Raw genomic sequence first — 27,701 nt, forward strand, 5'->3', positions numbered from 1 at the left:
CGAGAACTACGCATCAGATCAAAAAATATCATAGAACATAAAAAGTAGGAAACTTAATTCTCTACAAAAAAGGTCTCTTAACATTTTGCCATAGCTCTCTTCGTTTCCGAGATATTTGCAGATTTATCTCAAGGGATGGGGCCTGACGGACATATTTCGAGATATTTCTTCTTCTTGTTGTCCTTCTTCTGCACAGCTAAGCTGGAAGTGGCATTTACAGCTCGCAATCGTGCAGAGTTATCTCAAAGAAAGGGGCCACGGTGTTTCTGTATCTCTATTATGTTGGTGCGGCTTCGGAACTTTTAAATATCTCGATATATCTCGAAAACTACGCTTCTGATCAAAAAATATCATAGAACATAAATTGTAGGAAACATAATTCTCTACAAAAAAGGTCTCTTAACATTTTGCCATCGCTCGCTTCGTTTCCGAGATATTTCCAGATATATCTCAAGGGAAGGGGCCTGACGGACATATTTCGAGATATTTCTTCTTCTTGTTGTTCTTCTTCTGCACAGCTAAGCTGGAAGTGGCATTTACAGCTCGCAATAGTGCAGAGTTATCTCAAAGAAAGGGGCCACGGTGTTTCTGTATCTCTATTATGTTGGTGCGGCTTCGGAACCTTTAAATATCTCGATATATCTCGAAAACTACGCTTCTGATCAAAAAATATCATAGAACATAAATTGTAGGAAACATAATTCTCTACAAAAAAGGTCTCTTAACATTTTGCCATAGCTCGCTTCGTTTCCGAGATATTTGCAGATATATCTCAAGGGAAGGGGCCTGACGGACATATTTCGAGATATTTCTTCTTCTTGTTGTTCTTCTTCTGCACAGCTAAACTGGAAGTGGCATTTCCAGCTCGCAGTAGTGCAGAGTTATCTCAAAGAGAGGGGCCACGGTGTTTCTGTATCTCTATTATGTTGGTGCGGCTTCGGAACTTTTAAATATCTCGATATATCTCGAGAACTACGCATCTGATCAAAAAATATCACAGAACATAAAAAGTAGGAAACTTAATTCTCTACAAAAAAGGTCTCTTAACATTTTGCCATAGCTCTCTTCGTTTCCGAGATATTTGCAGATTTATCTCAAGGGAAGGGGCCTGACGGACATATTTCGAGATATTTCTTCTTCTTGTAGTTCTTCTGCACAGCTAAGCTGGAAGTGGCATTTGCAGCTCGCAATAGTGCATAGTTATCTGAAAGAAAGGGGCCACGGTGTTTCTGTATCTCTATTATGTTGGTGCGGCTTCGGAACTTTTAAATATCTTGATATATCTCGAGAACTACGCATCTAATCAAAAAATATCATAGAACATAAAAAGTAGGAAACTTAATTCTCTACAAAAAAGGTCTCTTAACATTTTGCCATAGCTCTCTTCGTTTCCGAGATATTTGCAGATTTATCTCAAGGGAAGGGGCCTGACGGACATATTTCGAGATATTTCTTCTTCTTGTTGTTCTTCTTCTGCACAGCTAAGCTGGAAGTGGCATTTGCAGCTCGCAATAGTGCAGAGTTATCTCAAAGAAAGGGGCCACGGTGTTTCTGTATCTCTATTATGTTGGTGCGGCTTCGGAACTTTTAAATATCTTGATATATCTCGAGAACTACGCATCTGATCAAAAAATATCATAGAACATAAAAAGTAGGAAACTTAATTCTCTACAAAAAAGGGGTCTTAACATTTTGCCATAGCTCGCTTCGTTTCCGAGATATTTGCAGATTTATCTCAAGGGAAGGGGCCTGACGGACATATTTCGAGATATTTCTTCTTCTTGTTGTCCTTCTTCTGCACAGCTAAGCTGGAAGTGGCATTTACAGCTCGCAATCGTGCAGAGTTATCTCAAAGAAAGGGGCCACGGTGTTTCTGTATCTCTATTATGTTGGTGCGGCTTCGGAACTTTTAAATATCTCGATATATCTCGAAAACTACGCTTCGGATCAAAAAATATCATAGAACATAAATTGTAGGAAACATAATTCTCTACAAAAAAGGTCTCTTAACATTTCGCCATAGCTCGCTTCGTTTCCGAGATATTTGCAGATATATCTCAAGGGAAGGGGCCTGACGGACATATTTCGAGATATTTCTTCTTCTTGTTGTTCTTCTTCTGCACAGCTAAGCTGGAAGTGGCATTTACAGCTCGCAATAGTGCAGAGTTATCTCAAAGAAAGGGGCCACGGTGTTTCTGTATCTCTATTATGTTGGTGCGGCTTCGGAACTTTTAAATATCTTGATATATCTCGAGAACTACGCATCAGATCAAAAAATATCATAGAACATAAATTGTAGGAAACATAATTCTCTACAAAAAACGTCTCTTAACATTTTGCCATAGCTCGCTTCGTTTCCGAGATATTTGCAGATTCAGCTCAAAGGAACTGGCCTGACGGACATATTTCGAGATATTTCTTCTGCTTGTTGTTCTTCCTCTGCACAGCTAAGCTGGAAGTGGCATTTGCAGCTCGCAATAGTGCAGAGTTATCTCAAAGAAAGGGGCCACGGTGTTTCTGTATCTCTATTATGTTGGTGCGGCTTTGGAACTTTTAAATATCTCGATATATCTCGAAAACTACGCTTCTGATCAAAAAATATCATAGAACATAAATTGTAGGAAACATAATTCTCTACAAAAAAGGTCTCTTAACATTTTGCCATAGCTCGCTTCGTTTCCGAGATATTTGCAGATATATCTCAAGGGAAGGGGCCTGACGGACATATTTCGAGATATGTCTTCTTCTTGTTGTTCTTCTTCTGCACAGCTAAACTGGAAGTGGCATTTCCAGCTCGCAATAGTGCAGAGTTATCTCAAAGAGAGGGGCCACGGTGTTTCTGTATCTCTATTATGTCGGTGCGGCTTCGGAACTTTTAAATATCTTGATATATCTCGAGAACTACGCATCTGATCAAAAAATATCATAGAACATAAAAAGTAGGAAACTTAATTCTCTACAAAAAAGGTCTCCCACCATTTTGCCATAGCTCGCTTCGTTTCCGAGATATTTGCAGATTTATCTCAAGGGAAGGGGCCTGACGGACATATTTCGAGATATTTCTTCTTCTTGTTGTTCTTCTTCTGCACAGCTAAGCTGGAAGTGGCATTTGCGGCTCGCACTAGTGCAGAGTTATCTCAAAGAAAGGGGCCACGGTGTTTCTGTATCTCTATTATGTTGGTGCGGCTTTGGAACTTTTAAATATCTCGATATATCTCGAAAACTACGCTTCTGATCAAAAAATATCATAGAACATAAATTGTAGGAAACATAATTCTCTACAAAAAAGGTCTCTTAACATTTTGCCATAGCTCGCTTCGTTTCCGAGATATTTGCAGATATATCTCAAGGGAAGGGGCCTGACGGACATATTTCGAGATATTTCTTCTTCTTGTTGTTCTTCTCCTGCACAGCTAAGCTGGAAGTGGCATTTACAGCTCGCAATACTGCAGAGTTATCTCAAAGAAAGGGGCCACGGTGTTTCTGTATCTCTATTATGTTGGTGCGGCTTCGGAACTTTTAAATATCTTGATATATCTCGAGAACTACGCATCTGATCAAAAAATATCATAGAACATAAAAAGTAGGAAACTTAATTCTGTACAAAAAAGGTCTCTTAACATTTTGCCATAGCTCGCTTCGTTTCCGAGATATTTGCAGATTTATCTCAAGGGAAGGGGCCTGACGGACATATTTCGAGATATTTCTTCTTCTTGTTGTTCTTCTTCTGCACAGCTAAGCTGGAAGTGGCATTTGCGGCTCGCACTAGTGCAGAGTTATCTCAAAGAAAGGGGCCACGGTGTTTCTGTATCCCTATTATGTTGGTGCGGCTTCGGAACTTTTAAATATCTCGATATATCTCGAAAACTACGCTTCTGATCAAAAAATATCATAGAACATAAATTGTAGGAAACATAATTCTCTATAAAAAACGTCTCTTAACATTTTGCCATAGCTCGCTTCGTTTCCGAGATATTTGCAGATATATCTCAAGGGAAGGGGCCTGACGGACATATTTCGAGATATTTCTTCTTCTTGTTGTTCTTCTTCTGCACAGCTAAACTGGAAGTGGCATTTCCAGCTCGCAATAGTGCAGAGTTATCTCAAAGAGAGGGGCCACGGTGTTTCTGTATCTCTATTATGTCGGTGCGGCTTCGGAACTTTTAAATATCTTGATATATCTCGAGAACTACGCATCTGATCAAAAAATATCATAGAACATAAAAAGTAGGAAACTTAATTCTCTACAAAAAAGGTCTCCCACCATTTTGCCATAGCTCGCTTCGTTTCCGAGATATTTGCAGATTTATCTCAAGGGAAGGGGCCTGACGGACATATTTCGAGATATTTCTTCTTCTTGTTGTTCTTCTTCTGCACAGCTAAGCTGGAAGTGGCATTTGCGGCTCGCACTAGTGCAGAGTTATCTCAAAGAAAGGGGCCACGGTGTTTCTGTATCTCTATTATGTTGGTGCGGCTTTGGAACTTTTAAATATCTCGATATATCTCGAAAACTACGCTTCTGATCAAAAAATATCATAGAACATAAATTGTAGGAAACATAATTCTCTACAAAAAAGGTCTCTTAACATTTTGCCATAGCTCGCTTCGTTTCCGAGATATTTGCAGATATATCTCAAGGGAAGGGGCCTGACGGACATATTTCGAGATATTTCTTCTTCTTGTTGTTCTTCTCCTGCACAGCTAAGCTGGAAGTGGCATTTACAGCTCGCAATACTGCAGAGTTATCTCAAAGAAAGGGGCCACGGTGTTTCTGTATCTCTATTATGTTGGTGCGGCTTCGGAACTTTTAAATATCTTGATATATCTCGAGAACTACGCATCTGATCAAAAAATATCATAGAACATAAAAAGTAGGAAACTTAATTCTGTACAAAAAAGGTCTCTTAACATTTTGCCATAGCTCGCTTCGTTTCCGAGATATTTGCAGATTTATCTCAAGGGAAGGGGCCTGACGGACATATTTCGAGATATTTCTTCTTCTTGTTGTTCTTCTTCTGCACAGCTAAGCTGGAAGTGGCATTTGCGGCTCGCACTAGTGCAGAGTTATCTCAAAGAAAGGGGCCACGGTGTTTCTGTATCCCTATTATGTTGGTGCGGCTTCGGAACTTTTAAATATCTCGATATATCTCGAAAACTACGCTTCTGATCAAAAAATATCATAGAACATAAATTGTAGGAAACATAATTCTCTATAAAAAACGTCTCTTAACATTTTGCCATAGCTCGCTTCGTTTCCGAGATATTTGCAGATATATCTCAAGGGAAGGGGCCTGACGGACATATTTCGAGATATTTCTTCTTCTTGTTGTTCTTCTTCTGCACAGCTAAACTGGAAGTGGCATTTCCAGCTCGCAGTAGTGCAGAGTTATCTCAAAGAGAGGGGCCACGGTGTTTCTGTATCTCTATTATGTTGGTGCGGCTTCGGAACTTTTAAATATCTCGATATATCTCGAGAACTACGCATCTGATCAAAAAATATCTCAGAACATAAAAAGTAGGAAACTTAATTCTCTACAAAAAAGGTCTCTTAACATTTTGCCATAGCTCTCTTCGTTTCCGAGATATTTGCAGATTTATCTCAAGGGAAGGGGCCTGACGGACATATTTCGAGATATTTCTTCTTCTTGTAGTTCTTCTGCACAGCTAAGCTGGAAGTGGCATTTGCAGCTCGCAATAGTGCATAGTTATCTGAAAGAAAGGGGCCACGGTGTTTCTGTATCTCTATTATGTTGGTGCGGCTTCGGAACTTTTAAATATCTTGATATATCTCGAGAACTACGCATCTAATCAAAAAATATCATAGAACATAAAAAGTAGGAAACTTAATTCTCTACAAAAAAGGTCTCTTAACATTTTGCCATAGCTCTCTTCGTTTCCGAGATATTTGCAGATTTATCTCAAGGGAAGGGGCCTGACGGACATATTTCGAGATATTTCTTCTTCTTGTTGTTCTTCTTCTGCACAGCTAAGCTGGAAGTGGCATTTGCAGCTCGCAATAGTGCAGAGTTATCTCAAAGAAAGGGGCCACGGTGTTTCTGTATCTCTATTATGTTGGTGCGGCTTTGGAACTTTTAAATATCTCGATATATCTCGAAAACTACGCTTCTGATCAAAAAATATCATAGAACATAAATTGTAGGAAACATAATTCTCTACAAAAAAGGTCTCTTAACATTTTGCCATAGCTCGCTTCGTTTCCGAGATATTTGCAGATATATCTCAAGGGAAGGGGCCTGACGGACATATTTCGAGATATGTCTTCTTCTTGTTGTTCTTCTTCTGCACAGCTAAACTGGAAGTGGCATTTCCAGCTCGCAATAGTGCAGAGTTATCTCAAAGAGAGGGGCCACGGTGTTTCTGTATCTCTATTATGTCGGTGCGGCTTCGGAACTTTTAAATATCTTGATATATCTCGAGAACTACGCATCTGATCAAAAAATATCATAGAACATAAAAAGTAGGAAACTTAATTCTCTACAAAAAAGGTCTCCCACCATTTTGCCATAGCTCGCTTCGTTTCCGAGATATTTGCAGATTTATCTCAAGGGAAGGGGCCTGACGGACATATTTCGAGATATTTCTTCTTCTTGTTGTTCTTCTTCTGCACAGCTAAGCTGGAAGTGGCATTTGCGGCTCGCACTAGTGCAGAGTTATCTCAAAGAAAGGGGCCACGGTGTTTCTGTATCTCTATTATGTTGGTGCGGCTTTGGAACTTTTAAATATCTCGATATATCTCGAAAACTACGCTTCTGATCAAAAAATATCATAGAACATAAATTGTAGGAAACATAATTCTCTACAAAAAAGGTCTCTTAACATTTTGCCATAGCTCGCTTCGTTTCCGAGATATTTGCAGATATATCTCAAGGGAAGGGGCCTGACGGACATATTTCGAGATATTTCTTCTTCTTGTTGTTCTTCTCCTGCACAGCTAAGCTGGAAGTGGCATTTACAGCTCGCAATACTGCAGAGTTATCTCAAAGAAAGGGGCCACGGTGTTTCTGTATCTCTATTATGTTGGTGCGGCTTCGGAACTTTTAAATATCTTGATATATCTCGAGAACTACGCATCTGATCAAAAAATATCATAGAACATAAAAAGTAGGAAACTTAATTCTGTACAAAAAAGGTCTCTTAACATTTTGCCATAGCTCGCTTCGTTTCCGAGATATTTGCAGATTTATCTCAAGGGAAGGGGCCTGACGGACATATTTCGAGATATTTCTTCTTCTTGTTGTTCTTCTTCTGCACAGCTAAGCTGGAAGTGGCATTTGCGGCTCGCACTAGTGCAGAGTTATCTCAAAGAAAGGGGCCACGGTGTTTCTGTATCCCTATTATGTTGGTGCGGCTTCGGAACTTTTAAATATCTCGATATATCTCGAAAACTACGCTTCTGATCAAAAAATATCATAGAACATAAATTGTAGGAAACATAATTCTCTATAAAAAACGTCTCTTAACATTTTGCCATAGCTCGCTTCGTTTCCGAGATATTTGCAGAGTCAGCTCAAAGGAACTGGCCTGACGGACATATTTCGAGATATTTCTTCTTCTTGTTGTTCTTCCTCTGCACAGCTAAGCTGGAAGTGGCATTTGCAGCTCGCAATAGTGCAGAGTTATCTCAAAGAAAGGGGCCACGGTGTTTCTGTATCTCTATTATGTTGGTGCGGCTTCGGAACTTTTAAATATCTTGATATATCTCGAGAACTACGCATCTGATCAAAAAATATCATAGAACATAAAAAGTAGGAAACTTAATTCTCTACAAAAAGGTCTCTTAACATTTTGCCATAGCTCGCTTCGTTTCCGAGATATTTGCAGATTTATCTCAAGGGAAGGGGCCTGACGGACATATTTCGAGATATTTCTTCTTCTTGTTGTTCTTCTTCTGCACAGCTAAGCTGGAAGTGGCATTTGCTGCTCGCACTAGTGCAGAGTTATCTCAAAGAAAGGGGCCACGGTGTTTCTGTATCTCTATTATGTTGGTGCGGCTTCGGAACTTTTAAATATCTCGATGTATCTCGAAAACTACGCTTCTGATCAAAAAATATCATAGAACATAAATTGTAGGAAACATAATTCTCTACAAAAAAGGTCTCTTAACATTTTGCCATAGCTCGCTTCGTTTCCGAGATATTTGCAGATATATCTCAAGGGAAGGGGCCTGACGGACATATTTCGAGATATTTCTTCTTCTTGTTGTTCTTCTTCTGCACAGCTAAGCTGGAAGTGGCATTTACAGCTCGCAATAGGGCCAGAGTTATCTCAAAGAAAGGGGCCACGGTGTTTCTGTATCTCTATTATGTTGGTGCGACTTCGGAACTTTTAAATATCTTGATATATCTCGAGAACTACGCATCTGATCAAAAAATATCATAGAACATAAAAAGTAGGAAACTTAATTCTCTACAAAAAAGGTCTCTTAACATTTTGCCATAGCTCGCTTCGTTTCCGAGATATTTGCAGATTTATCTCAAGGGAAGGGGCCTGACGGACATATTTCGAGATATTTCTTCTTCTTGTTGTTCTTCTTCTGCACAGCTAAGCTGGAAGTGGCATTTGCGGCTCGCACTAGTGCAGAGTTATCTCAAAGAAAGGGGCCACGGTGTTTCTGTATCCCTATTATGTTGGTGCGGCTTCGGAACTTTTAAATATCTCGATATATCTCGAAAACTACGCTTCTGATCAAAAAATATCATAGAACATAAATTGTAGGAAACATAATTCTCTATAAAAAACGTCTCTTAACATTTTGCGATAGCTCGCTTCGTTTCCGAGATATTTGCAGATTCAGCTCAAAGGAACTGGCCTGACGGACATATTTCGAGATATTTCTTCTTCTTGTTGTTCTTCCTCTGCACAGCTAAGCTGGAAGTGGCATTTGCAGCTCGCAATAGTGCAGAGTTATCTCAAAGAAAGGGGCCACGGTGTTTCTGTATCTCTATTATGTTGGTGCGGCTTCGGAACTTTTAAATATCTTGATATATCTCGAGAACTACGCATCTGATCAAAAAATATCATAGAACATAAAAAGTAGGAAACTTAATTCTGTACAAAAAAGGTCTCTTAACATTTTGCCATAGCTCGCTTCGTTTCCGAGATATTTGCAGATTTATCTCAAGGGAAGGGGCCTGACGGACATATTTCGAGATATTTCTTCTTCTTGTTGTTCTTCTTCTGCACAGCTAAGCTGGAAGTGGCATTTGCGGCTCGCACTAGTGCAGAGTTATCTCAAAGAAAGGGGCCACGGTGTTTCTGTATCCCTATTATGTTGGTGCGGCTTCGGAACTTTTAAATATCTCGATATATCTCGAAAACTACGCTTCTGATCAAAAAATATCATAGAACATAAATTGTAGGAAACATAATTCTCTATAAAAAACGTCTCTTAACATTTTGCCATAGCTCGCTTCGTTTCCGAGATATTTGCAGAGTCAGCTCAAAGGAACTGGCCTGACGGACATATTTCGAGATATTTCTTCTTCTTGTTGTTCTTCCTCTGCACAGCTAAGCTGGAAGTGGCATTTGCAGCTCGCAATAGTGCAGAGTTATCTCAAAGAAAGGGGCCACGGTGTTTCTGTATCTCTATTATGTTGGTGCGGCTTCGGAACTTTTAAATATCTTGATATATCTCGAGAACTACGCATCTGATCAAAAAATATCATAGAACATAAAAAGTAGGAAACTTAATTCTCTACAAAAAGGTCTCTTAACATTTTGCCATAGCTCGCTTCGTTTCCGAGATATTTGCAGATTTATCTCAAGGGAAGGGGCCTGACGGACATATTTCGAGATATTTCTTCTTCTTGTTGTTCTTCTTCTGCACAGCTAAGCTGGAAGTGGCATTTGCGGCTCGCACTAGTGCAGAGTTATCTCAAAGAAAGGGGCCACGGTGTTTCTGTATCCCTATTATGTTGGTGCGGCTTCGGAACTTTTAAATATCTCGATATATCTCGAAAACTACGCTTCTGATCAAAAAATATCATAGAACATAAATTGTAGGAAACATAATTCTCTATAAAAAACGTCTCTTAACATTTTGCCATAGCTCGCTTCGTTTCCGAGATATTTGCAGATTCAGCTCAAAGGAACTGGCCTGACGGACATATTTCGAGATATTTCTTCTTCTTGTTGTTCTTCCTCTGCACAGCTAAGCTGGAAGTGGCATTTGCAGCTCGCAATAGTGCAGAGTTATCTCAAAGAAAGGGGCCACGGTGTTTCTGTATCTCTATTATGTTGGTGCGGCTTCGGAACTTTTAAATATCTTGATATATCTCGAGAACTACGCATCTGATCAAAAAATATCATAGAACATAAAAAGTAGGAAACTTAATTCTCTACAAAAAAGGTCTCTTAACATTTTGCCATAGCTCGCTTCGTTTCCGAGATATTTGCAGATTCAGCTCAAAGGAACTGGCCTGACGGACATATTTCGAGATATTTCTTCTTCTTGTTGTTCTTCCTCAGCACAGCTAAGCTGGAAGTGGCATTTGCAGCTCGCAATAGTGCAGAGTTATCTCAAAGAAAGGGGCCACGGTGTTTCTGTATCTCTATTATGTTGGTGCGGCTTCGGAACTTTTAAATATCTTGATATATCTCGAGAACTACGCATCTGATCAAAAAATATCATAGAACATAAAAAGTAGGAAACTTAATTCTCTACAAAAAAGGTCTCTTAACATTTTGCCATAGCTCGCTTCGTTTCCGAGATATTTGCAGATTTATCTCAAGGGAAGGGGCCTGACGGACATATTTCGAGATATTTCTTCTTCTTGTTGTTCTTCTTCTGCACAGCTAAGCTGGAAGTGGCATTTGCGGCTCGCACTAGTGCAGAGTTATCTCAAAGAAAGGGGCCACGGTGTTTCTGTATCCCTATTATGTTGGTGCGGCTTCGGAACTTTTAAATATCTCGATATATCTCGAAAACTACGCTTCTGATCAAAAAATATCATAGAACATAAATTGTAGGAAACATAATTCTCTATAAAAAACGTCTCTTAACATTTTGTCATAGCTCGCTTCGTTTCCGAGATATTTGCAGATTCAGCTCAAAGGAACTGGCCTGGCGGACATATTTCGAGATATTTCTTCTTCTTGTTGTTCTTCCTCTGCACAGCTAAGCTGGAAGTGGCATTTGCAGCTCGCAATAGTGCAGAGTTATCTCAAAGAAAGGGGCCACGGTGTTTCTGTATCTCTATTATGTTGGTGCGGCTTCGGAACTTTTAAATATCTTGATATATCTCGAGAACTACGCATCTCATCAAAAAATATCATAGAACATAAAAAGTAGGAAACTTAATTCTCTACAAAAAAGGTCTCTTAACATTTTGCCATAGCTCGCTTCGTTTCCGAGATATTTGCTGATATATCTCAAGGGAAGGGGCCTGACGGACGTATTTCGAGATATTTCTTCTTCTTGTTGTTCTTCTTCTGCACAGCTAAGCTGGAAGTGGCATTTCCAGCTCGCAATAGTGCAGAGTTATCTCAAAGAAAGGGGCCACGGTGTTTCTGTATCTCTATTATGTTGGTGCGGCTTCGGAACTTTTAAATATCTTGATATATCTCGAGAACTACGCATCAGATCAAAAAATATCATAGAACATAAAAAGTAGGAAACTTAATTCTCTACAAAAAAAGTCTCTTAACATTTTGCCATAGCTCTCTTCGTTTCCGAGATATTTGCAGATTTATCTCAAGGGAAGGGGCCTGACGGACATATTTCGAGATATTTCTTCTTCTTGTTGTTCTTCTGCACAGCTAAGCTGGAAGTGGCATTTGCAGCTCGCAATAGTGCATAGTTATCTGAAAGAAAGGGGCCACGGTGTTTCTGTATCTCTATTATGTTGGTGCGGCTTCGGAACTTTTAAATATCTTGATATATCTCGAGAACTACGCATCTGATCAAAAAATATCATAGAACATAAAAAGTAGGAAACTTAATTCTCTACAAAAGAGGTCTCTTAACATTTTGCCATAGCTCGCTTCGTTTCCGAGATATTTGCAGATTTATCTCAAGGGAAGGGGCCTGACGGACATATTTCGAGATATTTCTTCTTCTTGTTGTTCTTCTTCTGCACAGCTAAGCTGGAAGTGGCATTTGCGGCTCGCACTAGTGCAGAGTTATCTCAAAGAAAGGGGCCACGGTGTTTCTGTATCTCTATTATGTCGGTGCGGCTTCGGAACTTTTAAATATCTCGATATATCTCGAAAACTACGCTTCTGATCAAAAAATATCATAGAACGTAGATTGTAGGAAACAGAATTCTCTACAAAAAAGGTCTCTTAACATTTTGCCATAGCTCGCTTCGTTTCCGAGATATTTGCAGATATATCTCAAGGGAAGGGGCCTGACGGACATATTTCGAGATATTTCTTCTTCTTGTTGTTCTTCTTCTGCACAGCTAAGCTGGAAGTGGCATTTGCGGCTCGCACTAGTGCAGAGTTATCTCAAAGAAAGGGGCCACGGTGTTTCTGTATCTCTATTATGTTGGTGCGGCTTCGGAACTTTTAAATATCTCGATGTATCTCGAAAACTACGCTTCTGATCAAAAAATATCATAGAACATAAATTGTAGGAAACATAATTCTCTACAAAAAAGGTCTCTTAACATTTTGCCATAGCTCGCTTCGTTTCCGAGATATTTGCTGATATATCTCAAGGGAAGGGGCCTGACGGACATATTTCGAGATATTTCTTCTTCTTGTTGTTCTTCTTCTGCACAGCTAAGCTGGAAGTGGCATTTCCAGCTCGCAATAGTGCAGAGTTATCTCAAAGAAAGGGGCCACGGTGTTTCTGTATCTCTATTATGTTGGTGCGGCTTCGGAACTTTTAAATATCTTGATATATCTCGAGAACTACGCATCAGATCAAAAAATATCATAGAACATAAAAAGTAGGAAACTTAATTCTCTACAAAAAAAGTCTCTTAACATTTTGCCATAGCTCTCTTCGTTTCCGAGATATTTGCAGATTTATCTCAAGGGAAGGGGCCTGACGGACATATTTCGAGATATTTCTTCTTCTTGTTGTTCTTCTGCACAGCTAAGCTGGAAGTGGCATTTGCAGCTCGCAATAGTGCATAGTTATCTGAAAGAAAGGGGCCACGGTGTTTCTGTATCTCTATTATGTTGGTGCGGCTTCGGAACTTTTAAATATCTTGATATATCTCGAGAACTATGCATCTGATCAAAAAATATCATAGAACATAAAAAGTAGGAAACTTAATTCTCTACAAAAGAGGTCTCTTAACATTTTGCCATAGCTCGCTTCGTTTCCGAGATATTTGCAGATTTATCTCAAGGGAAGGGGCCTGACGGACATATTTCGAGATATTTCTTCTTCTTGTTGTTCTTCTTCTGCACAGCTAAGCTGGAAGTGGCATTTGCGGCTCGCACTAGTGCAGAGTTATCTCAAAGAAAGGGGCCACGGTGTTTCTGTATCTCTATTATGTCGGTGCGGCTTCGGAACTTTTAAATATCTCGATATATCTCGAAAACTACGCTTCTGATCAAAAAATATCATAGAACGTAAATTGTAGGAAACAGAATTCTCTACAAAAAAGGTCTCTTAACATTTTGCCATAGCTCGCTTCGTTTCCGAGATATTTGCAGATATATCTCAAGGGAAGGGGCCTGACGGACATATTTCGAGATATTTCTTCTTCTTGTTGTTCTTCTTCTGCACAGCTAAGCTGGAAGTGGCATTTGCGGCTCGCACTAGTGCAGAGTTATCTCAAAGAAAGGGGCCACGGTGTTTCTGTATCTCTATTATGTTGGTGCGGCTTCGGAACTTTTAAATATCTCGATGTATCTCGAAAACTACGCTTCTGATCAAAAAATATCATAGAACATAAATTGTAGGAAACATAATTCTCTACAAAAAAGGTCTCTTAACATTTTGCCATAGCTCGCTTCGTTTCCGAGATATTTGCTGATATATCTCAAGGGAAGGGGCCTGACGGACATATTTCGAGATATTTCTTCTTCTTGTTGTTCTTCTTCTGCACAGCTAAGCTGGAAGTGGCATTTCCAGCTCGCAATAGTGCAGAGTTATCTCAAAGAAAGGGGCCACGGTGTTTCTGTATCTCTATTATGTTGGTGCGGCTTCGGAACTTTTAAATATCTTGATATATCTCGAGAACTACGCATCAGATCAAAAAATATCATAGAACATAAAAAGTAGGAAACTTAATTCTCTACAAAAAAAGTCTCTTAACATTTTGCCATAGCTCTCTTCGTTTCCGAGATATTTGCAGATTTATCTCAAGGGAAGGGGCCTGACGGACATATTTCGAGATATTTCTTCTTCTTGTTGTTCTTCTGCACAGCTAAGCTGGAAGTGGCATTTGCAGCTCGCAATAGTGCATAGTTATCTGAAAGAAAGGGGCCACGGTGTTTCTGTATCTCTATTATGTTGGTGCGGCTTCGGAACTTTTAAATATCTTGATATATCTCGAGAACTACGCATCTGATCAAAAAATATCATAGAACATAAAAAGTAGGAAACTTAATTCTCTACAGAAAAGGTCTCTTAACATTTTGCCATAGCTCTCTTCGTTTCCGAGATATTTGCAGATTTATCTCAAGGGAAGGGGCCTGACGGACATATTTCGAGATATTTCTTCTTCTTGTTGTTCTTCTTCTGCACAGCTAAGCTGGAAGTGGCATTTGCAGCTCGCGATAGTGCAGAGTTATCTCAAAGAAAGGGGCCACGGTGTTTCTGTATCTCTATTATGTTGGTGCGGCTTCGGAACTTTTAAATATCTTGATATATCTCGAGAACTACGCATCTGATCAAAAAATATCATAGAACATAAAAAGTAGGAAACTTAATTCTCTACAAAAAAGGTCTCTTAACATTTTGCCATAGCTCGCTTCGTTTCCGAGATATTTGCAGATTCAGCTCAAAGGAACTGGCCTGACGGACATATTTCGAGATATTTCTTCTTCTTGTTGTTCTTCCTCAGCACAGCTAAGCTGGAAGTGGCATTTGCAGCTCGCAATAGTGCAGAGTTATCTCAAAGAAAGGGGCCACGGTGTTTCTGTATCTCTATTATGTTGGTGCGGCTTCGGAACTTTTAAATATCTTGATATATCTCGAGAACTACGCATCTGATCAAAAAATATCATAGAACATAAAAAGTAGGAAACTTAATTCTCTACAAAAAAGGTCTCTTAACATTTTGCCATAGCTCGCTTCGTTTCCGAGATATTTGCAGATTTATCTCAAGGGAAGGGGCCTGACGGACATATTTCGAGATATTTCTTCTTCTTGTTGTTCTTCTTCTGCACAGCTAAGCTGGAAGTGGCATTTGCGGCTCGCACTAGTGCAGAGTTATCTCAAAGAAAGGGGCCACGGTGTTTCTGTATCCCTATTATGTTGGTGCGGCTTCGGAACTTTTAAATATCTCGATATATCTCGAAAACTACGCTTCTGATCAAAAAATATCATAGAACATAAATTGTAGGAAACATAATTCTCTATAAAAAACGTCTCTTAACATTTTGTCATAGCTCGCTTCGTTTCCGAGATATTTGCAGATTCAGCTCAAAGGAACTGGCCTGGCGGACATATTTCGAGATATTTCTTCTTCTTGTTGTTCTTCCTCTGCACAGCTAAGCTGGAAGTGGCATTTGCAGCTCGCAATAGTGCAGAGTTATCTCAAAGAAAGGGGCCACGGTGTTTCTGTATCTCTATTATGTTGGTGCGGCTTCGGAACTTTTAAATATCTTGATATATCTCGAGAACTACGCATCTGATCAAAAAATATCATAGAACATAAAAAGTAGGAAACCTAATTCTCTACAAAAAAGGTCTCTTAACATTTTGCCATAGCTCGCTTCGTTTCCGAGATATTTGCTGATATATCTCAAGGGAAGGGGCCTGACGGACATATTTCGAGATATTTCTTCTTCTTGTTGTTCTTCTTCTGCACAGCTAAGCTGGAAGTGGCATTTCCAGCTCGCAATAGTGCAGAGTTATCTCAAAGAAAGGGGCCACGGTGTTTCTGTATCTCTATTATGTTGGTGCGGCTTCGGAACTTTTAAATATCTTGATATATCTCGAGAACTACGCATCAGATCAAAAAATATCATAGAACATAAAAAGTAGGAAACTTAATTCTCTACAAAAAAAGTCTCTTAACATTTTGCCATAGCTCTCTTCGTTTCCGAGATATTTGCAGATTTATCTCAAGGGAAGGGGCCTGACGGACATATTTCGAGATATTTCTTCTTCTTGTTGTTCTTCTGCACAGCTAAGCTGGAAGTGGCACTTGCAGCTCGCAATAGTGCATAGTTATCTGAAAGAAAGGGGCCACGGTGTTTCTGTATCTCTATTATGTTGGTGCGGCTTCGGAACTTTTAAATATCTTGATATATCTCGAGAACTACGCATCTGATCAAAAAATATCATAGAACATAAAAAGTAGGAAACTTATTTCTCTACAAAAGAGGTCTCTTAACATTTTGCCATAGCTCGCTTCGTTTCCGAGATATTGGCAGATTTATCTCAAGGGAAGGGGCCTGACGGACATATTTCGAGATATTTCTTCTTCTTGTTGTTCTTCTTCTGCACAGCTAAGCTGGAAGTGGCATTTGCGGCTCGCACTAGTGCAGAGTTATCTCAAAGAAAGGGGCCACGGTGTTTCTGTATCTCTATTATGTCGGTGCGGCTTCGGAACTTTTAAATATCTCGATATATCTCGAAAACTACGCTTCTGATCAAAAAATATCATAGAACGTAAATTGTAGGAAACAGGATTCTCTACAAAAAAGGTCTGTTAACATTTTGCCATAGCTCGCTTCGTTTCCGAGATATTTGCAGATATATCTCAAGGGAAGGGGCCTGACGGACATATTTCGAGATAATTCTTCTTCTTGTTGTTCTTCTTCTGCACAGCTAAGCTGGAAGTGGCATTTGCGGCTCGCACTAGTGCAGAGTTATCTCAAAGAAAGGGGCCACGGTGTTTCTGTATCTCTATTATGTTGGTGCGGCTTCGGAACTTTTAAATATCTCGATGTATCTCGAAAACTACGCTTCTGATCAAAAAATATCATAGAACATAAATTGTAGGAAACATAATTCTCTACAAAAAAGGTCTCTTAACATTTTGCCATAGCTCGCTTCGTTTCCGAGATATTTGCTGATATATCTCAAGGGAAGGGGCCTGACGGACATATTTCGAGATATTTCTTCTTCTTGTTGTTCTTCTTCTGCACAGCTAAGCTGGAAGTGGCATTTCCAGCTCGCAATAGTGCAGAGTTATCTCAAAGAAAGGGGCCACGGTGTTTCTGTATCTCTATTATGTTGGTGCGGCTTCGGAACTTTTAAATATCTTGATATATCTCGAGAACTACGCATCAGATCAAAAAATATCATAGAACATAAAAAGTAGGAAACTTAATTCTCTACAAAAAAAGTCTCTTAACATTTTGCCATAGCTCTCTTCGTTTCCGAGATATTTGCAGATTTATCTCAAGGGAAGGGGCCTGACGGACATATTTCGAGATATTTCTTCTTCTTGTTGTTCTTCTGCACAGCTAAGCTGGAAGTGGCATTTGCAGCTCGCAATAGTGCATAGTTATCTGAAAGAAAGGGGCCACGGTGTTTCTGTATCTCTATTATGTTGGTGCGGCTTCGGAACTTTTAAATATCTTGATATATCTCGAGAACTACGCATCTGATCAAAAAATATCATAGAACATAAAAAGTAGGAAACTTAATTCTCTACAAAAGAGGTCTCTTAACATTTTGCCATAGCTCGCTTCGTTTCCGAGATATTTGCAGATTTATCTCAAGGGAAGGGGCCTGACGGACATATTTCGAGATATTTCTTCTTCTTGTTGTTCTTCTTCTGCACAGCTAAGCTGGAAGTGGCATTTGCGGCTCGCACTAGTGCAGAGTTATCTCAAAGAAAGGGGCCACGGTGTTTCTGTATCTCTATTATGTTGGTGCGGCTTCGGAACTTTTAAATATCTCGATATATCTCGAAAACTACGCTTCTGATCAAAAAATATCATAGAACATAAATTGTAGGAAACATAATTCTCTACAAAAAAGGTCTCTTAACATTTTGCCATAGCTCGCTTCGTTTCCGAGATATTTGCAGATATATCTCAAGGGAAGGGGCCTGACGGACATATTTCGAGATATTTCTTCTTCTTGTTGTTCTTCTTCTGCACCGCTAAGCTGGAAGTGGCATTTACAGCTCGCAATAGTGCAGAGTTATCTCAAAGAAAGGGGCCACGGTGTTTCTGTATCTCTATTATGTTGGTGCGGCTTCGGAACTTTTAAATATCTTGATATATCTCGAGAACTACGCATCTGATCAAAAAATATCATAGAACGTAAAAAGTAGGAAACTTAATTCTCTACAAATAAGGTCTCTTAACATTTTGCCATAGCTCGCTTCGTTTCCGAGATATTTGCAGATTTATGTCAAGGGAAGGGGCCTGACGGACATATTTCGAGATATTTCTTCTTCTTGTTGTTCTTCTTCTGCACAGCTAAGCTGGAAGTGGCATTTGCAGCTCGCAATAGTGCAGAGATATCTCAAAGAAAGGGGCCACGGTGTTTCTGTATCTCTATTATGTTGGTGCGGTTTCGGAACTTTTAAATATCTTGATATATCTCGAGAACTACGCATCTGATCAAAAAATATCATAGAACGTAAAAAGTAGGAAACTTAATTCTCTACAAATAAGGTCTCTTAACATTTTGCCATAGCTCGCTTCGTTTCCGAGATATTTGCAGATTTATGTCAAGGGAAGGGGCCTGACGGACATATTTCGAGATATTTCTTCTTCTTGTTGTTCTTCTTCTGCACAGCTAAGCTGGAAGTGGCATTTGCAGCTCGCACTAGTGCAGAGTTATCTCAAAGAAAGGGGCCACGGTGTTTCTGTATCTCTATTATGTTGGTGCGGCTTCGGAACTTTTAAATATCTTGATATATCTCGAGAACTACGCGTCTCATCAAAAAATATCATAGAACATAAAAAGTAGGAAACTTAATTCTCTACAAAAACGGTCTCTTAACATTTTGCCATAGCTCGCTTCGTTTCCGAGATATTTGCAGATTCAGCTCAAAGGAACTGGCCTGACGGACATATTTCGAGATATTTCTTCTTCTTGTTGTTCTTCCTCTGCACAGCTAAGCTGGAAGTGGCATTTGCGGCTCGCACTAGTGCAGAGTTATCTCAAAGAAAGGGGCCACGGTGTTTCTGTATCTCTATTATGTTGGTGCGGCTTCGGAACTTTTAAATATCTTGATATATCTCGAGAACTACGCGTCTGATCCAAAAATATCATAGAACATAAAAAGTAGGAAACTTAATTCTCTACAAAAACGGTCTCTTAACATTTTGCCATAGCTCGCTTCGTTTCCGAGATATTTGCAGATTTATCTCAGGGGAAGGGGCCTGACGGACATATTTCGAGATATTTCTTCTTCTTGTTGTTCTTCCTCTGCACAGCTAAGCTGGAAGTGGCATTTGCAGCTCGCAATAGTGCAGAGTTATCTCAAAGAAAGGGGCCACGGTGTTTCTGTATCTCTTTTATGTTGGTGCGGCTTCGGAACTTTTAAATATCTTGATATATCTCGAGAACTACGCATCTGATCAAAAAATATCATAGAATATAAAAAGTAGGAAACTTAATTCTCTACAAAAAAGGTCTCTTAACATTTTGCCATAGCTCGCTTCGTTTCCGAGATATTTGCATATTTATCTCAAGGGAAGGGGCCTGACGCTCATATTTCGAGATATTTCTTCTTCTTGTTGTTCTTCTTCTGCACAGCTAAGCTGGAAGTGGCATTTGCGGCTCGCACTAGTGCAGAGTTATCTCAAAGAAAGGGGCCACGGTGTTTCTGTATCTCTATTATGTTGGTGCGGCTTCGGAACTTTTAAATATCTCGATATATCTCGAAAACTACGCTTCTGATCAAAAAATATCATAGAACATAAATTGTAGGAAACATAATTCTCTACAAAAAAGGTCTCTTAACATTTTGCCATAGCTCGCTTCGTTTCCGAGATATTTGCAGATATATCTCAAGGGAAGGGGCCTGACGGACATATTTCGAGATATTTCTTCTTCTTGTTGTTCTTCTTCTGCACCGCTAAGCTGGAAGTGGCATTTACAGCTCGCAATAGTGCAGAGTTATCTCAAAGAAAGGGGCCACGGTGTTTCTGTATCTCTATTATGTTGGTGCGGCTTCGGAACTTTTAAATATCTTGATATATCTCGAGAACTACGCATCTGATCAAAAAATATCATAGAACGTAAAAAGTAGGAAACTTAATTCTCTACAAATAAGGTCTCTTAACATTTTGCCATAGCTCGCTTCGTTTCCGAGATATTTGCAGATTTATGTCAAGGGAAGGGGCCTGACGGACATATTTCGAGATATTTCTTCTTCTTGTTGTTCTTCTTCTGCACAGCTAAGCTGGAAGTGGCATTTGCAGCTCGCAATAGTGCAGAGATATCTCAAAGAAAGGGGCCACGGTGTTTCTGTATCTCTATTATGTTGGTGCGGTTTCGGAACTTTTAAATATCTTGATATATCTCGAGAACTACGCATCTGATCAAAAAATGTCATAGAACGTAAAAAGTAGGAAACTTAATTCTCTACAAATAAGGTCTCTTAACATTTTGCCATAGCTCGCTTCGTTTCCGAGATATTTGCAGATTTATGTCAAGGGAAGGGGCCTGACGGACATATTTCGAGATATTTCTTCTTCTTGTTGTTCTTCTTCTGCACAGCTAAGCTGGAAGTGGCATTTGCAGCTCGCACTAGTGCAGAGTTATCTCAAAGAAAGGGGCCACGGTGTTTCTGTATCTCTATTATGTTGGTGCGGCTTCGGAACTTTTAAATATCTTGATATATCTCGAGAACTACGCGTCTCATCAAAAAATATCATAGAACATAAAAAGTAGGAAACTTAATTCTCTACAAAAACGGTCTCTTAACATTTTGCCATAGCTCGCTTCGTTTCCGAGATATTTGCAGATTCAGCTCAAAGGAACTGGCCTGACGGACATATTTCGAGATATTTCTTCTTCTTGTTGTTCTTCCTCTGCACAGCTAAGCTGGAAGTGGCATTTGCAGCTCGCAATAGTGCAGAGTTATCTCAAAGAAAGGGGCCACGGTGTTTCTGTATCTCTATTATGTTGGTGCGGCTTCGGAACTTTTAAATATCTTGATATATCTCGAGAACTACGCATCTGATCAAAAAATATCATAGAACATAAAAAGTAGGAAACTTAATTCTCTACAAAAAAGGTCTCTTAACATTTTGCCATAGCTCGCTTAGTTTCCGAGATATTTGCATATTTATCTCAAGGGAAGGGGCCTGACGGACATATTTCGAGATATTTCTTCTTCTTGTTGTTCTTCTTCTGCACAGCTAAGCTGGAAGTGGCATTTGCGGCTCGCACTAGTGCAGAGTTATCTCAAAGAAAGGGGCCACGGTGTTTCTGTATCTCTATTATGTTGGTGCGGCTTCGGAACTTTTAAATATCTTGATATATCTCGAGAACTACGCATCTGATCAAAAAATATCATAGAACATAAAAAGTAGGAAACTTAATTCTCTACAAAAAAGGTCTCTTAACATTTTGCGATAGCTCGCTTCGTTTCCGGGATATTTGCATATTTATCTCAAGGGAAGGGGCCTGACGGACATATTTCGAGATATTTCTTCTTCTTGTTGTTCTTCTTCTGCACAGCTAAGCTGGAAGTGGCATTTGCGGCTCGCACTAGTGCAGAGTTATCTCAAAGAAAGGGGCCACGGTGTTTCTGTATCTCTATTATGTTGGTGCGGCTTCGGAACTTTTAAATATCTTGATATATCTCGAGAACTACGCATCTGATCAAAAAATATCATAGAACATAAAAAGTAGGAAACTTAATTCTCTACAAAAAAGGTCTCTTAACATTTTGCCATAGCTCGCTTCGTTTCCGAGATATTTGCATATTTATCTCAAGGGAAGGGGCCTGACGGACATATTTCGAGATATTCCTTCTTCTTGTTGTTCTTCTTCTGCACAGCTAAGCTGGAAGTGGCATTTGCGGCTCGCACTAGTGCAGAGTTATCTCAAAGAAAGGGGCCACGGTGTTTCTGTATCTCTATTATGTTGGTGCGGCTTCGGAACTTTTAAATATCTCGATGTATCTCGAAAACTACGCTTCTGATCAAAAAATATCATAGAACATAAATTGTAGGAAACATAATTCTCTACAAAAAAGGTCTCTTAACATTTTGCCATAGCTCGCTTCGTTTCCGAGATATTTGCTGATATATCTCAAGGGAAGGGGCCTGACGGACATATTTCGAGATATTTCTTCTTCTTGTTGTTCTTCTTCTGCACAGCTAAGCTGGAAGTGGCATTTCCAGCTCGCAATAGTGCAGAGTTATCTCAAAGAAAGGGGCCACGGTGTTTCTGTATCTCTATTATGTTGGTGCGGCTTCGGAACTTTTAAATATCTTGATATATCTCGAGAACTACGCATCAGATCAAAAAATATCATAGAACATAAAAAGTAGGAAACTTAATTCTCTACAAAAAAAGTCTCTTAACATTTTGCCATAGCTCTCTTCGTTTCCGAGATATTTGCAGATTTATCTCAAGGGAAGGGGCCTGACGGACATATTTCGAGATATTTCTTCTTCTTGTTGTTCTTCTGCACAGCTAAGCTGGAAGTGGCAATTGCAGCTCGCAATAGTGCATAGTTATCTGAAAGAAAGGGGCCACGGTGTTTCTGTATCTCTATTATGTTGGTGCGGCTTCGGAACTTTTAAATATCTTGATATATCTCGAGAACTACGCATCTGATCAAAAAATATCATAGAACATAAAAAGTAGGAAACTTAATTCTCTACAAAAGAGGTCTCTTAACATTTTGCCATAGCTCGCTTCGTTTCCGAGATATTTGCAGATTTATCTCAAGGGAAGGGGCCTGACGGACATATTTCGAGATATTTCTTCTTCTTGTTGTTCTTCTTCTGCACAGCTAAGCTGGAAGTGGCATTTGCGGCTCGCACTAGTGCAGAGTTATCTCAAAGAAAGGGGCCACGGTGTTTCTGTATCTCTATTATGTCGGTGCGGCTTCGGAACTTTTAAATATCTCGATATATCTCGAAAACTACGCTTCTGATCAAAAAATATCATAGAACGTAAATTGTAGGAAACAGAATTCTCTACAAAAAAGGTCTCTTAACATTTTGCCATAGCTCGCTTCGTTTCCGAGATATTTGCAGATATATCTCAAGGGAAGGGGCCTGACGGACATATTTCGAGATATTTCTTCTTCTTGTTGTTCTTCTTCTGCACAGCTAAGCTGGAAGTGGCATTTGCGGCTCGCACTAGTGCAGAGTTATCTCAAAGAAAGGGGCCACGGTGTTTCTGTATCTCTATTATGTTGGTGCGGCTTCGGAACTTTTAAATATCTCGATGTATCTCGAAAACTACGCTTCTGATCAAAAAATATCATAGAACATAAATTGTAGGAAACATAATTCTCTACAAAAAAGGTCTCTTAACATTTTGCCATAGCTCGCTTCGTTTCCGAGATATTTGCTGATATATCTCAAGGGAAGGGGCCTGACGGACATATTTCGAGATATTTCTTCTTCTTGTTGTTCTTCTTCTGCACAGCTAAGCTGGAAGTGGCATTTGCAGCTCGCAATAGTGCATAGTTATCTGAAAGAAAGGGGCCACGGTGTTTCTGTATCTCTATTATGTTGGTGCGGCTTCGGAACTTTTAAATATCTTGATATATCTCGAGAACTACGCATCTGATCAAAAAATATCATAGAACATAAAAAGTAGGAAACTTAATTCTCTACAAAAAAGGTCTCTTAACATTTTGCCATAGCTCTCTTCGTTTCCGAGATATTTGCAGATTTATCTCAAGGGAAGGGGCCTGACGGACATATTTCGAGATATTTCTTCTTCTTGTTGTTCTTCTTCTGCACAGCTAAGCTGGAAGTGGGATTTGCAGCTCGCGATAGTGCAGAGTTATCTCAAAGAAAGGGGCCACGGTGTTTCTGTATCTCTATTATGTTGGTGCGGCTTCGGAACTTTTAAATATCTTGATATATCTCGAGAACTACGCATCTGATCAAAAAATATCATAGAACATAAAAAGTAGGAAACTTAATTCTCTACAAAAAAGCTCTCTTAACATTTTGCCATAGCTCGCTTCGTTTCCGAGATATTTGCAGATTTATCTCAAGGGAAGGGGCCTGACGGACATATTTCGAGGTATTTCTTCTTCTTGTTGTTCTTCTTCTGCACAGCTAGGCTGGAAGTGGCATTTGCGGCTCGCACTAGTGCAGAGTTATCTCAAAGAAAGGGGCCACGGTGTTTCTGTATCTCTATTATGTTGGTGCGGCTTCGGAACTTTTAAATATCTTGATATATCTCGAGAACTACGCGTCTGATCAAAAAATATCATAGAACATAAAAAGTAGGAAACTTAATTCTCTACAAAAACGGTCTCTTAACATTTTGCCATAGCTCGCTTCGTTTCCGAGATATTTGCAGATTTATCTCAGGGTAAGGGGCCTGACGGACATATTTCGAGATATTTCTTCTTCTTGTTGTTCTTCCTCTGCACAGCTAAGCTGGAAGTGGCATTTGCAGCTCGCAATAGTGCAGAGTTATCTCAAAGAAAGGGGCCACGGTGTTTCTGTATCTCTTTTATGTTGGTGCGGCTTCGGAACTTTTAAATATCTTGATATATCTCGAGAACTACGCATCTGATCAAAAAATATCATAGAATATAAAAAGTAGGAAACTTAATTCTCTACAAAAAAGGTCTCTTAACATTTTGCCATAGCTCGCTTCGTTTCCGAGATATTTGCATATTTATCTCAAGGGAAGGGGCCTGACGCTCATATTTCGAGATATTTCTTCTTCTTGTTGTTCTTCTTCTGCACAGCTAAGCTGGAAGTGGCATTTGCGGCTCGCACTAGTGCAGAGTTATCTCAAAGAAAGGGGCCACGGTGTTTCTGTATCTCTATTATGTTGGTGCGGCTTCGGAACTTTTAAATATCTCGATATATCTCGAAAACTACGCTTCTGATCAAAAAATATCATAGAACATAAATTGTAGGAAACATAATTCTCTACAAAAAAGGTCTCTTAACATTTTGCCATAGCTCGCTTCGTTTCCGAGATATTTGCAGATATATCTCAAGGGAAGGGGCCTGACGGACATATTTCGAGATATTTCTTCTTCTTGTTGTTCTTCTTCTGCACCGCTAAGCTGGAAGTGGCATTTACAGCTCGCAATAGTGCAGAGTTATCTCAAAGAAAGGGGCCACGGTGTTTCTGTATCTCTATTATGTTGGTGCGGCTTCGGAACTTTTAAATATCTTGATATATCTCGAGAACTACGCATCTGATCAAAAAATACCATAGAACGTAAAAAGTAGGAAACTTAATTCTCTACAAATAAGGTCTCTTAACATTTTGCCATAGCTCGCTTCGTTTCCGAGATATTTGCAGATTTATGTCAAGGGAAGGGGCCTGACGGACATATTTCGAGATATTTCTTCTTCTTGTTGTTCTTCTTCTGCACAGCTAAGCTGGAAGTGGCATTTGCAGCTCGCAATAGTGCAGAGATATCTCAAAGAAAGGGGCCACGGTGTTTCTGTATCTCTATTATGTTGGTGCGGTTTCGGAACTTTTAAATATCTTGATATATCTCGAGAACTACGCATCTGATCAAAAAATATCATAGAACGTAAAAAGTAGGAAACTTAATTCTCTACAAATAAGGTCTCTTAACATTTTGCCATAGCTCGCTTCGTTTCCGAGATATTTGCAGATTTATGTCAAGGGAAGGGGCCTGACGGACATATTTCGAGATATTTCTTCTTCTTGTTGTTCTTCTTCTGCACAGCTAAGCTGGAAGTGGCGTTTGCAGCTCGCACTAGTGCAGAGTTATCTCAAAGAAAGGGGCCACGGTGTTTCTGTATCTCTATTATGTTGGTGCGGCTTCGGAACTTTTAAATATCTTGATATATCTCGAGAACTACGCGTCTCATCAAAAAATATCATAGAACATAAAAAGTAGGAAACTTAATTCTCTACAAAAACGGTCTCTTAAGATTTTGCCATAGCTCGCTTCGTTTCCGAGATATTTGCAGATTCAGCTCAAAGGAACTGGCCTGACGGACATATTTCGAGATATTTCTTCTTCTTGTTGTTCTTCCTCTGCACAGCTAAGCTGGAAGTGGCATTTGCAGCTCGCAATAGTGCAGAGTTATCTCAAAGAAAGGGGCCACGGTGTTTCTGTATCTCTATTATGTTGGTGCGGCTTCGGAACTTTTAAATATCTTGATATATCTCGAGAACTACGCATCTGATCAAAAAATATCATAGAACATAAAAAGTAGGAAACTTAATTCTCTACAAAAAAGGTCTCTTAACATTTTGCCATAGCTCGCTTAGTTTCCGAGATATTTGCATATTTATCTCAAGGGAAGGGGCCTGACGGACATATTTCGAGATATTTCTTCTTCTTGTTGTTCTTCTTCTGCACAGCTAAGCTGGAAGTGGCATTTGCGGCTCGCACTAGTGCAGAGTTATCTCAAAGAAAGGGGCCACGGTGTTTCTGTATCTCTATTATGTTGGTGCGGCTTCGGAACTTTTAAATATCTTGATATATCTCGAGAACTACGCATCTGATCAAAAAATATCATAGAACATAAAAAGTAGGAAACTTAATTCTCTACAAAAAAGGTCTCTTAACATTTTGCGATAGCTCGCTTCGTTTCCGAGATATTTGCATATTTATCTCAAGGGAAGGGGCCTGACGGACATATTTCGAGATATTTCTTCTTCTTGTTGTTCTTCTTCTGCACAGCTAAGCTGGAAGTGGCATTTGCGGCTCGCACTAGTGCAGAGTTATCTCAAAGAAAGGGGCCACGGTGTTTCTGTATCTCTATTATGTTGGTGCGGCTTCGGAACTTTTAAATATCTTGATATATCTCGAGAACTACGCATCTGATCAAAAAATATCATAGAACATAAAAAGTAGGAAACTTAATTCTCTACAAAAAAGGTCTCTTAACATTTTGCCATAGCTCGCTTCGTTTCCGAGATATTTGCATATTTATCTGAAGGGAAGGGGCCTGACGGACATATTTCGCGATATTCCTTCTTCTTGTTGTTCTTCTTCTGCACAGCTAAGCTGGAAGTGGCATTTGCGGCTCGCACTAGTGCAGAGTTATCTCAAAGAAAGGGGCCACGGTGTTTCTGTATCTCTATTATGTTGGTGCGGCTTCGGAACTTTTAAATATCTCGATGTATCTCGAAAACTACGCTTCTGATCAAAAAATATCATAGAACATAAATTGTAGGAAACATAATTCTCTACAAAAAAGGTCTCTTAACATTTTGCCATAGCTCGCTTCGTTTCCGAGATATTTGCTGATATATCTCAAGGGAAGGGGCCTGACGGACATATTTCGAGATATTTCTTCTTCTTGTTGTTCTTCTTCTGCACAGCTAAGCTGGAAGTGGCATTTGCAGCTCGCAATAGTGCATAGTTATCTGAAAGAAAGGGGCCACGGTGTTTCTGTATCTCTATTATGTTGGTGCGGCTTCGGAACTTTTAAATATCTTGATATATCTCGAGAACTACGCATCTGATCAAAAAATATCATAG

This window comes from Osmia lignaria, unplaced genomic scaffold, assembly GCF_051020975.1.
Source record: "Osmia lignaria lignaria isolate PbOS001 unplaced genomic scaffold, iyOsmLign1 scaffold0030, whole genome shotgun sequence".
Classification (NCBI taxonomy): domain Eukaryota; kingdom Metazoa; phylum Arthropoda; class Insecta; order Hymenoptera; family Megachilidae; genus Osmia; species Osmia lignaria.